The sequence below is a fragment of the Loxodonta africana genome, chromosome 6 (assembly GCF_030014295.1).
Source record: "Loxodonta africana isolate mLoxAfr1 chromosome 6, mLoxAfr1.hap2, whole genome shotgun sequence".
Taxonomy (NCBI): domain Eukaryota; kingdom Metazoa; phylum Chordata; class Mammalia; order Proboscidea; family Elephantidae; genus Loxodonta; species Loxodonta africana.
The window spans coordinates 131,062,262-131,082,585 of NC_087347.1; the positions used below are offsets into that span (position 1 = coordinate 131,062,262).

The 20,324-nt window shown below is 38.7% G+C and overlaps 1 pseudogene; it reads right to left on the reverse strand.

The window, feature by feature from the left end:
* Window positions 1–13,400, reverse strand: part of LOC100666281 (uncharacterized) — a 29,350-nt pseudogene extending 15,950 nt beyond the window's left edge.
* Between the last annotated feature and the right edge of the window lie 6,924 nt (window positions 13,401–20,324).

Genomic DNA, 20,324 nt, shown 5'->3' on the forward strand with positions numbered 1-20,324 from the left:
GGAAGTGATTTCATTATATCAGATCTCATTATGGAAGCGATTATGCCATTACATAGCTGCTAAACTACATCATAACTGCCAAACCACTGAGAATCATAGCCCAGTCATTGACACACAACCTTAACCACCACACTACCCATATATGTATATGTCTATACCCATCCAAAATGATCCTAGGCTCATTTTTTGGTCTTTGTTGGAGTTGATGCCATTTTATACATGTCAAATTCTATAGGGCATCCTTTTATCATGAGTGCCTCTCAGCGACATCATTTACTTTAGTCATGTTGTGTTCACTACACCCACATTCAGTGCCACTTTTTCCATCACCAAAGTAACAAATATCTATGACCTAAAGCTTGCTTCCGCCAGCCCCCTCACATATCCCTGGTAACCATCTGTCCATCAGTGAACATTAAGCTCTTTATACATGTCTATTCTTGTCTTCTTATAAAACAGGGATCATACAATATTTGTCCTTATATGCTTGAGTTATTTCATTTAGCATTATGTCCCCAGGTCCATCCATGTTATAATGTTTAGTGGACTCATCATTCTTCTTTATGGTGGTGTAGTATTCCATTTTATGTATGTAGAATATTTTGATTATCCATTCATCCATCGATGGAAACTTCAGTTGCTTCTTTTTTTTTTTTTTTTTTTTTGCTGTTTTGAATTAAGCTGCAAAGAGCTTAGGTGTGCATATGTCTGTTCCTGCCACTACTTTTAGGTCTCTAGAGAAAATACCTGTGTGATTGCTGGATCTTAAGGTAGTTCTATTTCTAGTTTTTTGAGGAAGCGCTGTACTGTTTTCCATAGTGGTTGTACCATTTTACAGTTCTACCAGCAATGAATAAGTATTCTAATCTCCTCACATTCTCATCAGCATTTGTTATCCATTTTTTGTTTGTTTGCTTGCTTGTTTATTTGTTTGTTTGTTTTTATCAGTGCCATTTTAGTAGGAGTGAGATGGTATCTCATTGTGATTTTGATGTGCATCTCTCTAATGACTGATGGGAAACCCTGGCAGAACCCAGTTCTACTCTGTCACATAAGGTCACTATGAGTTGGAATTGATTCAAAAACAATGGGTTTGTTTTTTGTTTTTCAATGGCTAAAGATCATGGGCATCTTTTCATGTGTTTGTTGCCTTCTTGGATGTTCTCTTTGGTGAAGGCTCTTGTCCTTTACCCATTTTATAATTGGGTTCTTCGTGTTTTTGTTGTTGAGTTGGTGAAGTTTTGTACAATTTTAGAGATTAGACTGTCGTGGGGTATGTCGTTTCCAAAGATTTTTTTTCCCACTCTCTATGTTCTCTTTTTACTCTTTTAATAAAGTCTTTTAATGAGCATAAAAAAACCAAAACCAAACCCAGTGCCATTGAGTCGATTTCGACTCATAGTGACCCTATAGGACAGAGTAGAACTGCCCCATAGAGTTTCCAAGGAGCGCCTGGTGGGTTCGAACTGCCGACCCTTTGGTTAGCAGCTGTAGCACTTAACCACTATGTCACCAGGGTTTCCTTAATGAGCATAAGTTTTTAATTTTTATGAGATCTCATTTATCCCTTTTGTCTGTCTTCTTCAATCCACACATTTGTTGTTGTTTGTTATCCCATTTTTACAAAAGTTTGGGTCCCGTAGTTTTCTCCTTATGTTTTCTTCCAGGAATTTTAAAGTTTTGGGTTTAACATTTAGGTCTTTGATCCATTTTGATTTGGTTTTTTATTTGGTGTGAAGTATAGGTCTTGCTTAATTTTTCTGCAAGTGGTTATCCAGTTTTTCCAGTACCTTTTATTCAAGAGACTTTATTGAAGGGACTTTCTCTCCTTGTTGAAAATCAGTTTTCCTTGGACGGTTGGATTTATTTCTGGGTTTTCAATTCTATTCCATTAGTTTATGTGCCTATCATTGAGCCAATACCAGTCTTGTTTGATTACAGGGACTGTATAATATATTTTGATATCGGGGAGTGTGAGGCCACCTGCTTTGTTCTTTTCCTTCATTATTGTTTTGGCTGTTAGGGGTTTCTTTCCTTTCCATATGAAATTGGTCATTAGTTTTTCCATTTCGGTGAAGAATGTTGTTGGGATTTGTATCAGGGTTGCGTTATATCCGTAGGAGGCGTTACGTAGAATTGACATTTCCACTGTATTAAGTCTTCCAATCCATGAGCACAGAATGTCCTTCCATTTATTTAGGTCTCTTTTAGTCTCGTGTAGCTTTGTTTTATGATTTTCATTGTATAAGTCTTTTATAGTCCTGGTTACATTAATTCCTAGGTATTTTATCATTTGGAAGGCTTTTGCAAATGGTGGTGTTGATTTCTTTTTCGGAATGCTCCTTGTTAGTGTAAAGGAACCCAACTGATTTTTGTGTGTTGATCATGTACCTGCTGAATTCTTCTATTCCAGCAATTTTCTTTTGGAATCTTTAGGGTAATGTAATCTGAAAAAAAGAGACAGTTTTACTTCTTCCTTTCCAATTAGGATACATTTTATTTCTCTTTCTTGCCTTATTGCTGTGGTTACAATATTGAATAAGAGTACAATATTGAATAAGAGAGGTGGTAAAGGTCACCCTTGCCTCATTCCCATTCTAAAGAGAAAGGCTCTCAGTCTTTCTTCTCTGAATATAATGTTGGTTGTTGGTTTTGAACACTTGCCCTTGATTATGTTGAGAAGTTTTCCCTTCTATTCATATTTTGCTGAGGGTTTTTATCAGGAAAGGCTGTTGAATTTTATCAACTCTCTTTTCTACATCAATTGATATGATCATATGGTTCTTTTTCTGTTTTATTTATGTGGTTAATTACTTTGATAGATTTTTTTTTTAATTTTGAACCACACTTCTAGCCTTGATGTGAATCCCACTTGATCCTTGTGCATGACTTTTTTTTTTTTTTTTAATATATATATATTGCTGAATTCTGTTGGCTAGAATTTTGTTGAAATTTTTTGCTTCTATGTTCATGAGGGATATTGGTCTGTAATTTTCTTTTTGTTATGTCTTTGCCTGGTTTACGTAGCAGGGTTACGATGGCTTCATAGAGTTAGGAAGTGTTCCTTCCTCTTAAATGATTTTGAAAAGTTTGAGTAGAATTGATATCAACTCTTCTCTGAATGTTTGGTAGAATTCCCTAGTGTAGTGTTGGCACTTTTTTGATGACATCTTCAATCTCTTGGTTTGTAGAGGGCCTATTTAGATTTTCTACCCGTGTTTGTTTTAGTTTGGGTAGGCAGTGTGTTTCTAGGAATTTTTCCATTTCATCTAGGTTTCCAAGTTTGTGGACATACAGATTTTCATAATAATCTGTTATGATCCTCTTTATCTCATTTGGATCTGTAGTAATGTCTCCAGTTTCATTTCTTATTTTGATTATTTGCCTCTTCTCTTTTTTGTCAGACTAGCCAGTGGTTTGTCTATTTAATTTACCCTTTCAAAGAACCAACTTGGGGATTTGTTGATTCTGTTGTTTTTCCATTTGCCACTTTGTTTGTTTCTTCCTTGATCTTTATTATTTCCTTTTTTTTCTGGTAGCTTTAGGCATCTTTTGCTCTCTTTTTCTATTTGACTAAGTTGTTGGTTTAAGTTATTGATTTTGGATCTTTCTTATTTTTTAATCTAGGCATTTTTTGCTATGAATTTCCTTCTGACAACTGCTTTTGCTGTGTCTCAGAGGTTTTGATATGTTGTGTTTTCATTTTCGTTTGATTCTAGGAACTTTTTAAATTTCACTTTTGATTTTTTCTATGACCCTAATTTTTTTTTTTTTAGTAGTGTATTATTTACTTTCCATGTATTTATTTATTTTTCCTAATTTTTCCTGTTATTGATTTCTAGTTCCATTCTCTTGTGGCCCAAGAAGATTATTTGTATGATTTTAATCTTTTTAAATTTGTTGACTATTTTGTGTCATAGCATAGGGGCTATTCTGGAAACCGATCCATGTGTGGTGGAGGAAAATGTTTGCTGTTTTGAGAGTGGAATATTCTATATACGTCTGTTAGGTCAATTTGGTTTATGGTTTTATTTTAGATCTCAATGTCCTTAATGATCTTTGTCAGTTATTCTATCTAGAATGAAAGTTGTGTGTTGAATCCCCAGCTATTATTGTAGAACTGTTTGTTCCTTCTTTCATATTAGCTAGTATTTTTCTCATGTGTTTGGGGGGGCTGTTGTCAAGTGCATATATTGTAACTGTTACATCTTCTTGCTGGATTCATAAGGTTTTCACTGGCTAATACTTTTCAGAAGTAGACTGCTGGGTCCTTATTCCTAGTCTGTCTTAGCCTGGAAGCTCAGATGAAACCTGTCCTCCATGGGTGACCCTGCTGGTATCTGAATACAGGTGGCATAGCTTCCAGCATCACAGCAACACTCAGGACCCCACAGTACAGCAAACTGACATGAAACACATAAACATTGATATCCTAGGTATTAGTGAACTGAAACGGACTGGTATTGGACATTTTGAATCGGACAATCATAATATAGTCTACTATGCTGGGAATGACAACTTGAAGAGGAATGGTATTGCGTTTATCGTCAAAAAGATCATTTTAAATCTATCCCGAAGTACAGTGCTGTCAGTGATAGGGTAATATCCATAAGCCTGCAAGGAAAACCAGTTAATGTGACTATTATTCAAATATATGCACCAACCACTGGGGCCAAAGATGAAGAAATAGAATATTTTTATCAGCTGCTGCAGTCTAAAATTGATCAAACATGCAATCAAGATGCACTGATAATTACTGGTGATTTTAGTGCAAAAGTTGGAGACAAAGAAGAAGGATCAGTAGTTGGAAAATATGGCCTTGGTGATAGAAACGATTCTGGAGGTCAAATGATAGAATTTTGCAAGACCAATGATTTCTTCATTGCAAATATCTTCTTTCACCAACGTAAATGGTGACTATACACATCGACCTCGCCAGATGGAGCACACAGAAATCAAAATGACTACATCTGTGGAAAGAGACGATGGAAAAACTCAATATCATCAGTCAGAACAAGGCCAGGGGCCGACTGTGGAACAGACCATCAATTGCTCATATGCAAGTTCAAGCTGAAACTGAAGAAAATCAGAGCAAGTTCACAAGAGCCAAAATACGACCTTCAGTATATCCCATGTGAATTTAGAGACCATCTGAAGAATACATTTGATGCATTGAACACTGGTGACCTAAGACCAGATGAGTTGTAGAATGACATCAAGGACATCATCCATGAAGAAAGCAAGAGGTCATTGAAAAGACAGGAAAGAAAGAAAAAACCAAGACTGATGTCAGAGGAGACTCTGAAACTTGCTCTTGAACACCAAGCAGCTAAATAAAGGAAAAGGAAGAATTAATGAATAAAAGAACTGAACAGAAGATTTCAAAGGGTGACTCGAGAAGACAAAGTAAAGTGTTATAATGACATGTGCAAAGAGCTGGAAAACGGAAAACCAAAAGGAAAGAACACACTCGGTATCTCTCAAGCTGAAAGAACTGAAGAAAAAATTCAAGCCTCGAGTTGCAATAGTGAAGGATTCCATGGGGAAAGTGTTAAATAATGCAGAAAGCATCAAAAGAAGATGGAAGGAATACACAGAGTCATTACACCAAAAAGAATTAGTCGATGTTCAACCATTTCAAGAGGTAGCATATGATCAGGAACCGATGGTACTGAAGGAAGAAGTCCAAGCTGCTCTGAAGGCATTGGTGAAAAATAAGGCTCCAGGAATTGGTGGAATATCAATTGAGATGTTTAAACAAATGGATACAGCACCAGAGGTACTCACTTATCTATGCCAAGAAATATGGAAGACAGCTTCCTGGCCAACTGACTGGAAAAGATCCATATTTATGCCTATCCCCAAGAAAGGTGATCCAACTGAATGTGGAAATTATAGAACAATATCACTAATATCACAGGCAAGCAAAATTTTGCTGAAGATCATTCAAAAAGGGCTGCAGCAGTATATCGACAGGGAACTGCCAGAAATTCAGGCCAGTTTCAGAAGAGGACGTGGAACCAGGGATATCATTGCTGATGTCAGATGGATCCTGGCTGAAAGCAGAGAATACCAGAAGGATGTTTACCTGTGTTTTATCGACTATGCAAAGGCATTCGACTGTGTGGATCATAACAAATTATGGATAACATTGCGAAGAATGGGAATTCCAGAACACTTAATTGTGCTCATGAGGAACCTTTACATAGATCAAGAGGCAGTTGTTCGGACAAAACAAGGGGATAGTGACTGGTTTAATGTCAGGAAAGGTGTGCATCAAGGTTGTATTCTTTCACCATACCTATTCAATCTGTATCCTGAGCAAATAATCCGAGAGGCTGGACTATATGAAGAAGAATGGGACATCAGGATCAGAGGAAGACTCATTAACAACTGGCGTTATGCAGATGACACAACCTTGCTTGCTGAAAGTGAAGAGGACTTGAAGCACTTAATAATGAATGAAGATCAAAGACCACAGCCTTCAGTAAGGATTGCGCCTCAACATAAAGAAAACAAAAATCCTCACAACTGGACCAATGAGCAACATCATGATAAACGGAGAAAAGATTGAAGTTGTCAAGGATTTCATTTTACTTGGATCCACAATCAACAGCCATGGAAGCAGCAGTCCAGAAATCAAAAGACGCATTACATTGGGTAAATCTGCTGCAAAGCATCTCTTTAAAATGCTGAGGAGCAAAGATGTCACCCTGAATACTAAGGTGCTCCTGACCAGAGCCATGCTATTTTCAATCGCATCATGTGCATGTGAAAGCTGGACAATGAATAAGGAAGACCGAAGGAGAATTGATGCCTTTGAATTGTGGTAGGACTGCCAGAAGAACGAATAAATCTGTTTTGGAAGAAGTACAACGAGAATGCTCTTTGGAAGCAAGGATGGCAAGACTGTGTCTTACATACTTTGGACATGTTGTCAGGAGGGATCAGTCTCCGGAGAAGTACATCATGCTTGGCAGAGTACGGGGTCAGAGGAAAAGAGGAAGACCCTCAACAAGGTAGATTGACACAGTGGCTGCAACAATGGGCTCAAGCATAACAAGAATTATAAGAATGGCACCGGACTGGGCAGTGTTTCCTTCTGCTGTGCATGAGGTCGCTATGAGTCGGGACCGACTCGATGGCACCTAAAAACAACAACAACAACTTGCTGGATTGACCCTTTTATTGTTATGTAGACATTCATTATCTCCTGTAATAGATTTTGATCTAAAGCCTATCTTATCTGATATTAGTATGGCCAATCCAGCTATTATTTTTTTATCTGCTGCATGGAATATTTTTTCCATTCTTACATATTCAGTCTTTTTGTGTCTTTATGTCAAAGGTGTGTTTCATCATTTTTTTTTTTTTTTAACACTTATAGCTTTCTGCAAATACAAGATGCTCCAAACTAATCTCTTACCTACTCTGTCAAGCCTTGGGATTAGTCAATTGTCCTTGCAGTCTTGACTCCTTTTAGTGGGAATGGTATTGGAGACCAAGATGAGTGTCAGGTGTGCTTATTGCTATGGGGGTGGCTTTGCTCCTTGACTCTTTCGGCAGAGCTAAAAAAACATATGCATGTATTTGCATATATACATAAATACAAATATGCATACATGAAAATTGCATGCACATCTGTTCATGTTTATGTGCATACATGCAAAAGTGCATACACCCATGCAAATACTTTAGAAGTCATGAGTTCCCACAGATGCCTTGAATTCTAATCTGTCTCCCATTTTATATTTTTATGTTTGTTCTTCCACAGGGAAGACTCTGGCTCTGAAAAGCCTCAAAACATTTGCTTATTTGTTCAATTCTATGTCACATTTAAAATGTCACATTTAAAATAGGTTCAGAATTGTTTAGTCCTTAAAATTGAAATAAACCTGTTGCCGTCAAGTAGATTCCGACTCATAGCAAGCCTATAGGATGGAGTAGAACTGCTCCATAGGGTTTCCAAGGAGCTCCTGGTAGATTCAAACTGCCAACCTTTTGATTAGTAACCGTAGCTCTTAACCACTATACCACCAGGATTTCCTCTTGAAATAAAAAAAAAAAACCTACTCAAAAGTTTGTAATTTGTGTGCACTTTTCTCAGCATGCAAATACATATATCCCACCTTGCCCCAGACTGAGTTTATATAGTTAAATACTATGACAATTACTTATTCGAATTAGTTCTTTGCTTGTCTTCTTTCTTTCTCCTTTGTGCATTTGTGATATTCATTCAAAATACAGTTAGGTCCATTTGTTTCAGTTTGCATTTAGTTTTTAGTTTTCTTTTCATTTGTGTTGACTTGATTTTTTTAATATGTACACATCAGTAAGCTTTAAAAAGTCAAAATTGTGTCCTGGGTGTCTTTGGACTAGACATCCTTTTGACCCAGCCACTCTGGGACCATGGGCTGTAGGAAAACAACCATGGGCAAAAGCAAAAATTCAGAAAGCTGGGCCACTAAGAGCAGCAAATTCAAACCCATGGTCAAAGGTGGGGTCCTTTCTGCTGAATACCCTGACACTGTTGGAAAGAGTCTCCCTGTAGACCCACTCCCAGCTCCAATGACAACTTAGACCACTAGGACTTTCTTGTAGAGGATGAGAATGGCACCTGGCTACCTGAGCACCAGGCCTCAGGGGAGATCCAGCAGGGAAGAACCAGATGGCATGAGCACCCAGAGCACCTGGGTTATAACAAGGACATTGTGTGGTCATCACGTCAGTGGGTGAAAATAACTGAGGATGGCCTGCTAACCACATTTCCCCCAGAGGTGAGTCCTTGGGCAAAGTAAGCTTGCCTGTATGTCTTGAAGTTATCCCAACAGGAAGAACCACAAGGGAGAGAAAACCATTCTCAAATAGACTGGGAGTGGAACTCTGAATCACCTGAGTATTTCAAAGAAACTGATTTCATCTTGTACTAAAGCTAGTAAATGTTATCCCAATTTTATAGATGAGAAAACTGACTCAGGAATATTAAGCAACTTGGTGAGCATCACACAATTAGTACATGGAAAAAACTAGACTTAGGACCTTGAATTTTCTGAGTCCAGAGTCTATGTTCTGAGAACAATGCAGAGGAAGTCTGTATGTGCCTAGGCAACTCCCATGTCCCTGTGGCACTCACTCTACCCACTGGTCTAATGAGAGGGATGGATAAAGCTATCTCTAATATAACTTCTAGTTCCCAAATGAAAATTTGACCTCTCCCTATGTGTGTGGGGGAGAGGGGACGGGGTGTTGCACAGGCCTTGAGCAAAAATTGAAAAATGAAAGCATCAGATGATGAAAGTTTTGGGCAGGTGAGGTGAAGACACTGGGATGTTTCTGGTCCTTAATGTCTTGATAAGAATAGGTAGAAAATGAGGGATAGGGAGCAGGAGAGCATTCAGAATGGAAGATACAAGCATGGCATGATGGAGGCTGAGAGATAATTGCTAAACATCTGGCATCTGTCTCCTCCTAGCTTGGAGATTTTTACATATTTCATTTTGTTTCGTTCTTAAACCAACCTTACAAGGCAGGTAATAATGTCCACATATATTATGTAGGAACAAATGGAGCTTCACAGAAGTGAGGCCATGCCATGGTGTGCAGTTAGGTGAGGAGGGAGGAGAAAGCCATTCTGGCCAGCCCGCCTGACTGCAAAGATCTGCCTTCCCTGCTCCAGACTCAGCTCTGGGAGAGCTAGAGTAGGAGAGTCAGCAGCTGTGAAGGGGCTTCAGAGTAGGCTGTTCTCTCTCAACTCTGAGACGCTGCCATGTAGAAAGGGCTCCTGGCTCTAGCGTTAATGTTACCTTCCTTTCTCTCTCCAATTTTGTAGGGAGTAAAATATGGCATTTGGTAATTAATTTCTCAGATGCACAAGACTAATGTAGGAAAGGCAGTAAATTAAACAATTCTGATTTCCATAACATCACAACCCGAAGGACACCATGCTAGGATGCATTCCTGAAGCTATGGTGCATAGATTTTATTAACAAAAACATGGGGCCCAAAAGCCTCTTGTCCCTGCTTAGCAATAAAGTTAGGCATACAGACAGGAACAAAAATTGGGTGTGTTTATCTCTCCTTCCCTTTTTAAATCCTGAATCTACTCAAAAGGGCTGTCAGGGGCTGTTCCCTGAGACAGGTCTACTGTGTGAAAAATGTAAAAGATAAAACAGCATTTATTGTGTTATCTCTACTTCATTTCAAGAAGGATCTGAAGGACTTCTCACAATGCATGCAGCAGAATATGATGGAAATAAATGAAAATATCAGAGGGAGGGAAAAGTCATAGAGTATGGTGAAATAAGGCTGTGAAGGCAGCACATTATAGGCTGGGGGCTCCTTCAGTGGCCAGGCAGATAGAAGTTTGAAGAGTGGTTTGGTGGAAGTCCAAAGAAAGTGGGGACATGTGAGAGTCATGGACCAGAGAGTAAAGTAAGGGCTGCAGGATCCATAAGGACGCTAGCTTCCAGGCAGTTCTGTGTTTGAGACGTTTGAGTCACAGCAGCCTTGGGGTGGGGTGACGATGAGACAGAGTGTGTGAAGTGTGAATGTGTGTCATGACAGCAAGGAACAGAGGTGTGGCAGAGGTAAGCTCAGGTAAGTAGACTGCAAGCCCAGACAGATCGCAAGGGTCAAAGCAAGGCATGGACCTGAAACCTTTATAATTCCTCACCAGGATCAGCAACACCAGCAGGTGCCAGAGCTCCACAAGTCAGGAGTAAACCACAGCTTCTTATAAGAGTTGAAAATCAAGTGAGGAGGCTGATGTTAGGGGCAGGGACTGGCGGGCAGTCTTACAGCTACAGCTACCAAAATGCTGAAGGTTCTTCTCTCTACTGCCAGAGTCAGGGCTCCCTGTGTCCTCCAGTGCCTGTGGTGAGGTCTGAGTAGAATAGGGCGTGGAAGGGCAAGGTGCAAGCAAGTCCCTCACTGAGATATGTGTATATCCCTGGGATATGTGTGTGTGTGTGTATCTCCCTATCCCATGTGTATATCCCTGGCATATGTGTGTGTGTATGTGTGTGTGTGCATCTCCATATCCCGTATGTATATCCCTGGGATATGTGTGTGTGCATGTGTACATCTGTGTGTATGTGTGTATATTTCCATATCCCACAAGTGTATCCCTGGGGTATACAACAAATTTAGAAAATGCCTAGTATATGCCTGGATCTGTTCTACATTCTGGAGATACAGAAATAATTAAGACAGGATTCCACCCTGTACTAAGAAAGTTTAACTTGTACTCAGGTTCCTTATAGTAACTGTTTTGAGTACACAGCAGAGAGAGCCATTACTATTGCCTTAAAAAAAAAAACAAACCACCAAACTTGTCATTCTTGTCGATTCTGACTCATAGTGACCTTATTTTTTTATTTAGGGGTTAGGGAAATCTTCTGAAGATACATGGTATTTAGTCTGGATTTTAAGAAATTTTATATGAGCAGAGGGGGGAGCAAGGAAGGACATTTCAGACAGAGGGAAATGTGTTCTAGGCATATCTGGAAGGATAAGTGTGCTTACTATGCTGAACCAGGGCAAGAAAACCAATCCAGACATTTTAGGGAAAAAAAAAATATTGATCAGAGTTAGAATCTCAATTATCCAAAGAATTCTATTAAATAGAGTCCACATTCTTTAAGTAGAATTTTCCCAAAGGGTTTCTCATAGTTATTTACAACTAATAAAAACTATGTGGATGTAGTTTAATTGCCAATAACATTTTGAGGAAACATTAGGTTAAACAAACTGAAAGTTATGTATTTTCTGCAAGACTTCTCAGAGCCTTTGATACATTAGCATGCACTTTGAATTTCAGAGAAAGGGGTAGCATAAAGCATTCTCATGTTTATCAGAAAAGGGAATAATTAATTTTTTTTTTCACCCTAGACATAAATGAGATGCTCTAGGAAAGTGTGATTTAAATATTCTGGTTAATCCAAGAGTTTAACCTTGGGTAGACATATACATTCCAAGGCACTTGTCTGCATTTGTTGTACCTTGTAAAATATTTTTTTGTTGCAGTTTTTATATCGTATGGTAATTGCATTCACCCCTGTCTCTCCCAGACTTGCTCTGTCCAATACAGCAGCCACTAGCAAAGAATATTGAATATACCTTGGACTGCCAAAAGAATGAACAAATCTGTCTTGGAAGAAGTACAGCCAGAATGCTCCTTAGAAGCAAGGATGAAAGGCTGCGTCTTACATATTTTGGACGTGTTGTCAGGAGGGACCAGTCCTGGGAGGACATCATGCTTGGTAAAGTACAGGGTCAACGAAAAAGAGGAAGACCCTCAATGAGATGGATTGACATAGTGGCTGCAACAATGGGCTCAAGCAAAGCAATGATTGTGAGCGTGGTGCAAGAACCAGGCAGTATTTGTTCTTTGGTACCTAGGGTCACTATGAATCAGAACCAATTCAAGAGCACCTAACAATAATAACAGACACATATGGTTGTGTTGGTTTTAGTTGCCAAGTCGACTCCAGCTCATAGCAACCGCATTTATACCAGAATAACATGTTGCCCAGTCCTGCTCCATCTTCACCCTTGTTGATATGTTTGATTCCATTGTCGTGGCTGCTGTGTATTTTGACTGCCCTCCAACTTAGGGGGCTCATCTTCCAGTACTTTATAAGACAATATTCTCTTGTGAGCCACAAGGTTTTCATTGGCTGATTTTCAGAAATAGATCTCCAGGTCTTTCTTCCAAGTCTACCTTAGTCTGGAAGGTCCACTGAAACCTATCCACCGTGGCTAACCCTTCTGGTATTTGAAATATGGGTGACATAGCTTCCAGCATCATAACAATACACAAGCCACGATAGTATGAAAAACTGACAGGTGATGGACATATGGCTACTGAGCACTTGAAATGTGGCTAGCTAGAGTTGTGATGTACTGTGAGTTATTAGAAAGTTTAAAAATTCACATGTGGCTTACATTAATATCCACTGGACAGACCTGGCCCTGGCCATGAGAACCTTGAGTGTGGAGATCTTATTCATCTCCATATTCTTGATGTCTAATAAAGTTCTTTTCATATAATAGGCACTCAATAAATATTTGCTAAATGGATAAATTAATAAGTGAAAACTTATACCTAAAATATTTGCTGCATGTAAAATCTGATGCAACATTTATCAGTTTTGATTTTCAAAGGCTGTTTCTGCTTATATGTACTGTATTTTTATACAAATAACACTCACCTTCTGTGTTTGTTTTCCCACCAACCCCGCCCCCCATGCCAATCCTCTTCCACATGTTGCTGTAAAAAAAAAAAAAAAAATTATTATAGTGCACTTATGAAAGTACCTCACGTGGGGAGGGCATGGCCAGCTAATGAATGAAGAAGGTGTACCTTCTTTGTGTAAATCTACAGTAAATGATCTCCTCATTGTGGTAAATTTACATTATGAAGTATATCTCCTGGAAAGCTTTAACATATCTGAAATCTAGCGTGCCAAGCAATAACAATCTCTTATAAAATAATCTGGAATTCTGGTCTATGAAACAGGGAAGCCCACACATTAGCACCCAACAGCCATGTAGCCAAATGACCTTCACTTCCTGCATTCTCACTTTAGCCCCATCTCTCATTTTCTTATTGTCCCCAAGGAAACTGCTGTCTGAAAATGATTAATAACTTCCTGACTTCCAACCCAAGAGTCTTTTCTTGTATTCACAGTTCTATACTTCCCGAAGCATTAAGTTTTCTCATGCAAGCTCCTGGTTTTTGGAATTTCCCACCCACCCTCCAAATAATGCTCTTATTTCAGTCTGTTTTACCTCTCCTGACACCCTCCTTCAAGGTTCTTTCTTTTTTCTATTTTCTACCTGCCCTGACACTGATTGTCTAGATAGCTGGGCAAGTCTCAGTAGTCTTTGAAATGGATATAATAGCAAGTGCTATTCCTACCTCGGGGTGCTGTGAAAGTTAAGTGAGTAATGAAATTAAGGAACTGTGTAAACTACTATGTGTGAAGTGCTTATTAAACTGGAATGCAATGAAGCAAGACACCTTGCTATGTATTTCCTGAATTCTTGAGCCTCTACACCGCTTTAAAGGACACTTAAACCCATAGCAATATACCTGGAGATAAACCACCCAGACTTTTTGTATATTTACCCAGAAAACTAATACTTTAATTCACCATCCCAATTATACCTCCTCCTTTTTTTTTTTTTTTGGTAGATTTTGTTTATTTTGTTTTTATTGTGGTTATATATGTGTTATGGAAACCCTGGTGGTAAAGTGGTTAAGTGCTATGGTTGCTAACCAAAAGGTTGGCAGTTCGAATCCGCCAGGCGCTCCTTGGAGACTCTATGGGGCAGCAGTTCTACTTTGTCCTATAGGGTCGCTATGAGTCGAAATCGACTCGTCGGCAGTAGGTATATGTGTTATATACATTTGCGACTTCAATCATTTTCACAGTGATGTTAATTATGCTCACCACACTGTGCAATGATTATCACTATTCATTTCCAAATTTTTCTATCACCATTAACAGGAACTCACTATTCATTTCCAAATTTTTCTATCACCATTAACAGGAACTCAGTGTCTCTTAAGCAATAACTCACCCTTTCCCTTTCCATCCTTCCCTGCTAATCACTAATTAACTTTGATCTCTATGCATCTGTGTATCTTACATATTTCCTACACTATTTGCTTTTTTGTATCTGATTAATTTCACTCAGCATCTCCTTTTCTTCTTGACATCTGACTTGGAGAAGAAGACAGAAGAATTCTACAGTACTGAGAGAACTTTCTTCCCGTATTGTCTAAAATATCTCATTATCCTCATTGTTATACAGTTTTGTTTTACTTTTAATTGGCTATAAAAGTATTTGATAATTTAATATTTTTTTTTTCCTGTAGATTCACTGGTTATGTGGATTTCAGTCAGATGTTTAACTTGAGGCCATGGAGAACAATATTTAAATGCAAGGCTGTTGGATCAGATTGACTGCATTTTGGTTGTAGATATCAAAATGTCATATTTCTTCCCATCCCATCAAGAAGTAAAGTCTATTTCATCACCCTTAGAATGTGGGTTGACCAAGTGACTTTCTTTGGCCAACAAAGAATTACCCATAATTATTTAAGCAGAGGCTTGAGAAATGATTACTCAGAAGACATTCTTGCTATTTTGGGAATGCCTTGACTACCACCAACTGAAGAAGCCTGAGAAAGCATGCTAAAATATGATAGCTATATTGGCGTATCGTGCTTATTATGTCAAAAAATGCCACACCTGTGAACCCATTCTATACCATCCAGTCACCGGCCAACCCGCCAGCTGACCACAGACATATGAGAGAACTCAACATAGATCAACCAAACCAGCCCAGGCCAGAAAAACTGTCCAAGAAACCCAAAGGATTTGTGAGCTAAATAAATAATTATTGCTTTAAGCCACTACGTTTTAGGGTAGTTTGTAATGCAGTGAGAGGTAACTAGCACAGAATCACTTACATAGAATTGGAGTGTTGTTGCTATTGCTGTTAGTTGCCATTGAATCATCCCTGACTCATGCTAGCAGCCACATGCACAACAGAACAAAACACTGTCCAGTCCTGTGCCATCCCCACAATCAAATGTGGATTTCATTGGCTAATTTTTGGAAGTAGATTACCAGGCCTTTCTTCCTACTTTTTCTTAGTCTGGAAACTCCACTGAATCTTGCCCAACATCATAACAACATGCAAGCATCCAATGAGGACTGGTGGTGGCTGTGCATGAGGCATGTTACCCAACTAATTGAACCCTGGTCTCCTGCATGGAAGGCAAGATCTCTACCACTGAACCACCATGCCTCAGAAGTGGGTAACTACCGTAAAAAAAAAAAAAAAAAATCAAACACATGGCACTAACTTTGCCCCTGGAAAGTGGGTGAAGGCTGGAAAAGCAGTGAGAGAACAGTTAGCAAGGATGGGAAAAATGGCAAGCAAACTTGTAGTGGAGGCCAAAAAACTGATGAGGAAACTGCTATATCGGGCTAGAAGAATGGTGACACTTTTTATGTAGTCATAAAGCAGTTTGCAATACAATTTCGTGTAGTAAACTGAGAAATAGCACATGCATCTAATAACTTGTTTATCTAGCTATGGAAAGCTCCACACAGTGTTGGCTGTGTGCAATGGGTGCTCCTAGATGTGTGTGATAAAGCATTGCAAGAGAGAGGAGCTAAAGAAGGAACAGTTTAGTTTGCCTACTTAAGTGAGAGGATATATAGAGGGACCAGCATTTGTTGGTTTGGAAAATAAAATTGTTTCCATTCCTAATCCACCAGGTGATAAACATTTTCAAAGTGAACTGAGGTCTTGAGCCAAAGATCAGACCAAAATGTGGCTAAGACTTCTGAAAGATTTTAGAGTGTGATTAGTAGATTTTTTCAACTAGACAGAAAGGCTCTTATGAATCTTAAAGGTAAGCCTCAAGTTTCCTGATAGTTGTTCAATCTAAGAGGGTGAGTTTGTTTTAGCTGTGACAAATGAACCCAAGGTTTAAGTCCTTCTAATTTAGTTACTCAGGTGTTGATAAGAAGGACCTGATAAAGTCTCCCATCGAGGCTCAAGAGAGTTCTTTTGCTTATGCCTTTCTCAATATACATAGTCTCCTGGGACTATGGCAGGAGGATTCTGGACAGATCACTCTCGACTGTTAAAAGCCTCTTTAAACTGAGAGTGATATTCTTTAGAATAAGCCATCAAGGATTTGCAGTATTTTAGTAAATCTTCTTGAGCAATATTTGGATCACTGTAAGAAAAATAGGGGAGAGCCATAGGTCTCCCAGTTATTATCTCATGAGGGGTTAGTTTGTGAGAACCAAATGGAGTGGATCTTAAAATTAATAGGACCAAAGGAAGGATTTTGGTCTGAGACAGGTTCAAAGATTCACAGAGTCTGGGTAATTGAGTTTTTATTATTTCATTCATTCTTTCTGCAACACCATAGGATTGAAGATGGTATGGGAAATGCGATCTCTGGCATATAGGAAAAACATAGGAAAAAAAAAAAGAGCTTTGCTCTTGAATTATCTGGCCTGTAAAATGGGTGCCCTGATCATTACAAAGAATGTTTGGATCTCCCCAGGTAGGTATAACATTCTCAAGAATTTCTTAGCAATAAATGCTGTGGTGATATGGTGGTGAGGAAAAATCTCTATGCAATGTGAAAATCTACAAATGATTATAATACATATTTATAACCACTAGTCAGTGGGAGCTGAATAAAATCTAATTACTCTTCAAGCATAGGTCCAGAAGGCAAAGGGTACCGCCCAGAAGACACCTTAAGATGTTTTCCAGGGTTGTGGTGGGAACAAAAGCAACAATAGTTAGCAAAATGTTCAACTACTTCAAAAGAATTTCCTCACCAATATTTCTTCAAAATTTCAAACATCTTTTCCCATATGAGCGTTCAAATGTAATGCCTGCACATGAGAATATGGAATGATTTGGGAAGGATGGTCTTTTAACTTGTTCCAGTCTATTGCTTGGTATAAGGTTCTTGAAAGCAACCTGCTTTTCCCCACATTTTGATTTCATTATCTTGGGCTAATTGTTGATGTTTAAAAAGGCTTTCTGAAGTCATCTCTTGAAGGCTGAGATCCTCCATGACTAACTCTGAAGGGTCAGGACTTTCATTTTCAAGAGAATACATAGGAGCACCTTTAGAAATTACGTTTGTCATGATAATTTTGGATGTTGCCTGTTTTGCTGCTTTATCAATCAAATTATTTCCTCTGACTTCCTCAGTCTGAGGTATTCTCTATGGCTGGTGAGCAGATATTTTTATGACTGCAATTTCAGGTGAAAGCAACAATGCTTCTAAAAAGTTTGCTACTAAAACTCTATTTTTAACAGCATTTCCAGATGAGGCTAAAAATTGTTTCCATAACCATGTTAAAATCATGGACTACTCCACTATCATATATAGGATCCATATAAATATTTACAGATTTTCTTGAAGCAAATTTACATGCCCTTGAAATTTTTTTTTTTGAAAGAACAAACGGACCCCTGGTGGTGCAGTGGTTAAGAGTTTGGCTGATAACCAAAAGGTTGGTGGTTCAAACCCACCAGCTACTCCTTTAAACCCTGTGGGGCAGTTCTACTCTATACTACAGGGGTGCTATGAGTTGGAATCGACTTGAGAGCAATGGGTTTGGTTTGGTTTTGGTTCGTAAGAGCAATCAGCTCAGCTTGTTGAGCAGAGGTAGCATTGGGAAGTGTTTGACTTTATAAAATCTCATTTGAAATGGTCACTGCATACACAGCCTGATAGCAAGAGCTGGTAGGGTCAGCTCTTAATTATGAGCCATCCACAAATAGGACAAGGTCAGGATTCATTGAAGGAGTTCCTCTTAAATCCTTTCGAGAGGTTAAAAGTTGTTCTGTTAAATCTAAACAATCATAAGTCAAATGTTTCTCTTCATCAATAATGAGGAGAAGAGCAACCGGGTTTAATTAAGCCACGGTGTGTAATATGACATTAGCAGTGGCCGAAAGATGGATCTCATAAGAAGTGAACAGGCTGTCTAAAAGATGTTGAGTTAAAGTAGAATTAAGTAAAGCTGCAACTATATGTGGCACTTAAACGTATAAAAATATTTCCGATACTATTCCTGCTGTAGACTCAACTAATTTAGCAGCCACAGCTACAACTCTTAGACAAGGTGGGTAAGCTCTGGCTACTGGCTCAAGCTGTAAGCTGTAAAATCCTACAGGTCTCTGTTATCCACCACACTTTTGACTTAATATGCCCAGAGGAAGTGCTTTCATTTCATGAACAAACAATGAAAAGTCTAAGCTATAGTTGAGGAAGCCCAAAGCAGGTGCACTCATTAAGGCCTTTTAAAGGGATGTCATCACCTCTTGGTCCTCTGGTTTAATCTGAAATGTGTCTGGCTGAGAGGACTTCAAATATTTTTATAAAGGTGGGTCTATCAGTAAAAAATTGGGAATCTAAGTCCTACAGTACCCACAAAGCCCCAAGAACCCTCTAAGTTGTTTGTAGTTGTTGTTCTAAAAAAAAAGGTTTGGAAAAATAAATAAATAAATAAATAATTGCTTCTTTGCACTTGGAGTGTATAGAGCTTCCTTAGGCAGAAACAAAATGATCTAAATACTTAACTGAAGGCTTAGGCAGTTGCAATTTGCCCTTAGGTACTTTATGTCCTCCAGCTGCTAGATGTTTTAGCAAGGCAAACCTATTGGAAAGCTGAGTAGATTAACAGACCATCAACATATTGGAGCAGTGTGGACCCATTGGCAAACTGCAAGGGCTACAAATATCCACGCAAAATATGAAAAAAAGGAGATTCAGTGAAACCCTTGGGCATCACAGTATAGGTAAGTTGTTGGTTTTTCCAGGTTAAGGCAGACAAATATTGACTTTCAGTATGTACAGATATGCTGAAGAAAGCACTGCAAACATCCGTAACTGTAAAGTGAATGTTGTCTGAGGGAATATTAGAAAGTAATAAAAAGGGCTGGGAACTATTGGGAATCTAGGTGTAATGATGTGGCTCCTTGCCCACCAGTCTTGAACAGATCTCCAGCTTCTATTATTTGTCTTTTTCACAGCAAGAAAAGGGGAATTGTAAAGGCTAGTGCAAAGGACAATCAGGCCTTTGGAAAGAAAATCTTTAATTATTGAAGTTAATCCTCCTTTGGCTTCACATTTAAGTGGGTACTGGGGAATCTTTGCCAAAGTCTCTGAGGTATCTCTCTGAACGTTGATTTGTTCTGCAAACAGAACATGTCCTACATCTGTAGATGTGTTGGGCCATAAGGTTTCAGGAATCAGGAAAAAACAAAAAAAAATCAAGGGGAAGAGGGCTAACTTGGGTTAGGTTATCTTTATGTAAGACCAGAGCTTGCAAGCAAAAAGCAATTTCTTCCTTTTGGAATTGTTCTATTTCTGAACCTGCACATGGAAATATTGTGGTATCAGGTAAAGTCAGCAATATTTCCTCCTTTTCAGTAAACTGTAATTGACAGTTCTATACAGTTAAAAGATCTCAGCCTAACAAATTGGGTGGAGTATCAGAGCTAAGCAAAAAAAAAAAAAAAAAAAAAAAAATGGTGCAACACTTCAGTGTGGCTGAGAGACATAGGAATAGGTTGAGAATGATTCAGGGGCTCTTGGTTTGTAACCCCCGCTATTTTAGAGGTTTTTGTGCTCCAGGGCAAGGGCTTTTGTAAACTATTGGGATTGATTGCAGACTAGAGAGATCCTGTGTCAGTTAAAAATTTACATGGTTCTCCATCAATCAACAAAATAGTTTCTCTTTGTGAGTTTAATACCACCG